Raw genomic sequence first — 5,604 nt, forward strand, 5'->3', positions numbered from 1 at the left:
GAATGAGAGTGTAGGAGTTTGGAGCACAGGTGGTGGTCTTGTCCATCATCTTGGTGGAAGAGGGTAAAGGCTCAAGACAGGGACACACATCCTGGAGATGAATGCACAGCTGCACAGATGGTGTTGAATGAAGGGCTTCGGATGTTGTTCCAGGAAGGAGGAATATTGCCAAGGCATCTTCCTCGAGTGTAATGCTTTTCTGCGGTGCTCTTTATTAGACATTGCCACCTCTTGTTGTTTGCACCATTGCTCAGCGCATACAATCATTGGGGTCTGAATCAGACTGGGAGTTCCTTAGGGCTGGGACTGTGAATCTCTCATGTTTTGGGCAGTACAATGTACACTCTTGCCCAGGAGAGACAGATACGTAATGGTACAAAATCTGGACTGGAGGGGAGGCTGCAAGTCCACCTTGTTTCAGTTTGGTTACATGTGCACGGGAGAAAGTGAGGGAAAGGCTACATCAATGAAAGCTATGTAGGTCTCGGTATCAGCTGCATCACAGAGGGCCCATTCCAAGTGCAGAAGGCCACTGAACAGATTTCCTCATGCCAGGATCCTAATTAGCCATCTGTGGTGGGGAACTGGAAGTCTGTTTTGGTTCATTCCGTGCAATAATAAAGAGGAAGACCAGAGTATGATTCTGCTTGAGTCAATTAGATTGACGTTTCTACTTAGACGGAGGGGGAATCTATATTTTTGTTGCTGAATGTTGACCCAGCTGAAGGCTAGATAAGGGAAGGGCAGTGCATCCCTTCAGACAATAGATATGTGGAAGCAAAGAAATCAGAGCTGAGTATTCCCAGATGGGCCTTTAGCAAATACATTTCAAACGTGCGTGTGGTGTCTTAGCCATCTGCTGTATTTATATGCCAGTCTATTGAATTGGCATTGTTCCCACTTATGCTGCTGAGGGGCTGCCTGCCTTGAGACAGTCTTGCTGGAATTGTAATTTCCATTTTCTGTTATCATCATTCATTTACACTGGTCCTGATCTAACACCCACTGAAATTCCTGGTCAGACTCCCATAGACTTCAGTGGACACTGGATGAGGCCAATAGTGCCCATAAGTGCACTAGCTGTGTACTACACAAATCGAATGACAGATCCTTTCCCTGAAGAGCTTACACACAAAACAAACTTATTCCCTTTCCTTCATTGCTTTAAGGTAAACTGCCTTTGACTGGGTTTATAAATCTCACCAAATAGCCCCACATTTAAATTTTGTTTAAATAATGGAAGAGGATTTTTTTTACAAATTCAAATATGACTAGAAAGTATTTCCTGACTTTTAAAATGATTAATCCATGAAAATGTGTTGTTTTGGACATAGTGAATGCCCTGCAGTGCTGCAAATTCAGTCTAAGATTCTTGTGAGAGGACGATAACTGGAAACTGAAGCTGATTATAAACAGAAAGTGAAGCTGACAAATCTATTTCACTGAGTGAAGTGCAGAAAGTAAAAAAACAACAAACACCCACCCAGCTCCATCAGTGAAAAGTCAATAAAATTAAAATGTTGTTTTAAGTCATCAACTCAAGGTGTCAGTAGCTTGCTTCAGTACATTTTAAAAACAATATACGGGTTTTATCTTTGGTATCGTCTTAAATCTCTTGAACTATGGACAACCAGAATTCTGTTCTTGTCTTAAATGGAAGTGCAGTTCTTAGAAGCTGCCGTTTTATTTGCACTGCTGTTAAGCAACCTGGATTTAGCACCAAATTCCTAAATCTATCTGTTTTGATACTACTCATCACCATATTATCTCAGTGCGATGGGGAAAATACCAAGTACTATTGTTGCTAAGGCTGACTGAAGAGGAGTGATCCAATGTAAAATTTACTTGAGAACAAGGAGGAAGCTCAAGGAAGACATCTGGGAAGAAAGGAGGAAAATAGAAGGCGGTTACGTGGTGAGTTGTATTAAATAAAAAAATCTCATTTATTCCTGACTGCTTCTGACCAGAGACTGGCAGGGAACATTTTACTTTGTTAATTGGTGCGGGGAAAGTCTTAAGCTGTGAACAAAGCTTACCCTCCTAAAAGACATTTCAGTGTTAAGAATGGGGCATGTTGTGGACAGAACTGACTTTTCAATTTAGGTGAAGAAGGGGGTGCTCTGCAGAATCCGTCTGCCGAACTTTGGGGGAAGTAATGGAGAAGGATCTTTGTAAAATAGGTATTATGATACTTATCTCTATTGTAAAGAGCTTTGAGATCTCCTGATGAAAAGTGCTATATAAGAACTAGGCATTTTATTATTATTTAGGTATTAGTTTAAAATCATTGGCTCAGAGGTATTGCCAGCTCTAGGAATTGCAATATTTAGTGTCTTTCTTAAAGCCCAAGCCTGGGGGGCTATGTGATTTAATGAGTATCTCAGCTTCCATTAAACAAAACAAAGCAAAACTTTGTGGTCCTCATGGTTGCAGAGAAAAAGCAAAACCTAAAGTGTAACCCTTCTGCCGTGAGAGTTGGCAGCAACAAGGGCCGGGTTCAATATCTAGGGGATCCATTCCAATAACACAATGCAAACCGGCTCAAGCCCCCACCCAGTGACCTGGGACAAATATATACCACCCCCGCTGGGCGCCTCCAAGAAGCAATACTTCCCCTCTTGCAAGCACATAGTCTGAGTGTAGCAAAAAGCATTTTAATAACAGAGAGAAACAATGTGGCATTCTGTTGGGGAAACACCACCAACAGGATTCATAACACAACCCATGAGCAAAAAAAAAAACCCACCCCAAGCAAATTGGGGCATGCCCTTTTCCCTTTGGTTCTTGAGTCCAGCAACCCCAAATCACCCAAAGTCCCAAAAGTCCAATGACCCAAAAGTCTCTGTCCCTGGTCAGGGCAGCCCCAGAGTTCGAAAGTTTATCTGCAGAGCTTTACCTCCCAACCTGGGTGGAGATGGGACGGGGGTAAGAGGCACCTTACATGATCTGAAGCTGACCGCCCCATAGCTCTGCTCCGCCAGCCGCCCCACAAACTCCTTCGCTCCGCTCCACAAACTGCTCCGCGTTGAACTGCTTCACCAGCCTGTCCACAAGGCACTCCAGCTGTCCTGCAAACTGCTCCACAATATATCTTCAGGCTCCCCCACTACTTAACACAACACTCAGTGATTTCAGCTCTTAGGTGAATTCAGCTTGTAGTAGGGGAGCCCCAGTGCTGGTGCACTGTTAGCCCAAAGTGAGCTCAGCAGCCTGTAACTAGACTTCTAATGAAATCAAAATTAGCTCTGATATTCTACAGTGGAGAGAGGCAGAAGTGCAATTAGCATGTAAGGCCCTCACCAAGAAGCCCATGCCACCAAGTATTAATACTTGTCCCCAGCCTCTCTCTATTCACAGAGTTTTGGAACCCATGACCCTTGCCTAGCGAGTGCTACTTAGTTGATGGTGAATCCCTCCATCATAACAAAAGGCCACATACAGTTCCAAGCACAGTTCCCATAATCAGGGTAATAACAATTTATTCTTCCTGCCCCAATAACAGAGACACTGGGAATCCCACAGCAGCCAAAGTGACCATTTGGGCAGCTATGGTCTCATTCTAGGCGGGGTGGGTGTGCCTATGCAAATGAGATTGGCCCCTGAAGTTCTTTTCCACAACTTGCCACACCTCATCACCAGATGTCAGGGTGGAGCTCATCCTGACACTGCTTACACATGGTTGCAGAGAAAAAGCAAAACCTAAAGGTTTAAAACCCAGAAGGCAAATAAAAAGAAGCCAAGGCCATTTTTGTTGTTGTGGGATGGGGGGAAGAGGGCTGACTCATGATTTTTGAGTGTTTGGGGTTGGCATGCAACTCCACTGAAGGCAGTGGGGATATACAAAAAAATAAGAACAAAGTTTGGCCCATAGTTTTGTCCATATGGAATCTGCTCACTTGTTAATTTCCTTTAACCCTTTGGAAAATGTCGACAAATGTATCTATTTAGATGTACGGGATGTTTACATATGCACACACGTTCTCTAAACATTTATTTGTATGACATTTTCTGGCCTGACAGTGTGTCAAAGGTTAACTTCATTTATGTTTCACAGGCTATTCCTTCCTGCAGTGTGGCCAGAGGTTGGTCATGGAAAAACTATAGAACAGCATACTGTTTATTTAAAGAGTCATTTGCAAGTTAGACAAGAGAATCTCTTAAAAGTGTATCAACTGTGGCTTTATCCACAATAGCAATAGAGACACTGCCTGGGAAACCAAGTTTATGTCCTCTTATGCTTGGTTTCACATGGCCTGTAAATTCATAATATATTCTTTTTCAAAATATTAGCTAATGAATGTTAAGTGCACTGCTGGAAGGTAGGGAAGTAAGTATTGTTATCTCTATTTTGCAGATTTCACCGGCAGAACCAAGATTAGAACTCAGGCATTCCTGGAGCCCAGTCCCATGCCCCTTGCATGGATTTCTGTGACCGTTATGTGCCTGGGTAGACAAGAGAATATGAACAAGGACCTCTGCTTCACTACTAAGAAGAGTTTATACATGCAGCCATCAGCTGCTCTGAAGCAGAGGAGGGATGCATCTTTTCTAAGCAGCCAGCTTTTGTTCAGAACTAATACCAGAACTGCATAATTTGTTGGACAGAACAGAAATAAAGGGCAGAAACGATCTCTTTGGTCTCACTGGCTAGCTTTAAGTTTTAATCATTCTTCTTCCATGAAGCTAACCCAGAGGTGGGCAAACTATGGCCCGCGGGCCACATCCGGCCTGCGGGACCGTCCTGCCCAGCCCCTGAGCTCCTGGCCCGGGAGGCTCGCCCCCGGCCCTTCCCCTGCTGTTCCCCCTCCCCCGCAGCCTCAGCTCACTGTGCCACTGGCACAATGCTCTGGGCGGCGGGGCTGCACGTTTTTGCTGGGCAGCACAGCTGCAGAGCCGCAGCCTGACCCGGTGCTCTGTGCTGCGCGGTGGGGTGGCCGGCTCCAGCCGGGCGGTGCGGCTGCCTGTCCTGGTGCTCTGGGCGGCATGGCTGTAGCGCCGCCAGCCATCGGTGCTCCAGGCAGTGTGGTAAAGGGCCAGGGAGCAGGGGGGGTTGGATAGAGGGCAGGGGACTTCGGGGTGGTGGTCAGGGGGTGGGGGTGTGGATAGGGGTCAGGGGCAGCAGAGGGCAGGGAACAGGCGGGTTGAATGGGGTCAGAGGTCCTGGGGGGGCACTCAGGAAGGAGAGGCAGAGTTGGATGGAGTGGTGGGGGGCAGTCAGGGGTGGGGGGTCCGGGGGCGGTCAGGGGACAGGGAACGGGGGGGTCGGATAGGGGGTGGGGGCTGGGCCACACCTGTCTGTCTGGGTCCCTAGGCAATTTATTCCAGTGCTTAACTACCCTGACAGGAAGTTTTTCCTAATGTACAACCTAAACTGCCCTTGCTGCAATTTAAGACCATTGCTTCTTGTCTTATCCTCAGAGGTTAAAGAGAACAGGTTTTCTCCCTCCTTCTTGTAACAACCTTTTATGTACTTGAAAACTGTTATCATGTCCCCCACTCAGTCTTCTCTTTTCCAGACTAAACAAACCCAATTTGTTCAATCTACCCTCATAGGTCATGTTTTCTAGACCTTTAATCATTTTTGTTGCTCTTCTCTCGACTTTC

General features: G+C 45.9%; 1 long non-coding RNA gene across 1 annotated transcript; it reads left to right on the plus strand.

Annotated features, from left to right (window-relative positions):
* Nucleotides 1-1,587: 1,587 nt before the first annotated feature.
* On the plus strand, nucleotides 1,588-4,631 carry LOC142070944 (uncharacterized). The gene is made up of 2 exons (XR_012666880.1): nucleotides 1,588-1,914; nucleotides 4,355-4,631. It is a non-coding gene; the product is annotated as an uncharacterized LOC142070944 (long non-coding RNA).
* Nucleotides 4,632-5,604: the final 973 nt, after the last annotated feature.

The sequence above is a fragment of the Caretta caretta genome, chromosome 1 (genome assembly GCF_965140235.1).
Source record: "Caretta caretta isolate rCarCar2 chromosome 1, rCarCar1.hap1, whole genome shotgun sequence".
NCBI classification, from domain to species: domain Eukaryota; kingdom Metazoa; phylum Chordata; order Testudines; family Cheloniidae; genus Caretta; species Caretta caretta.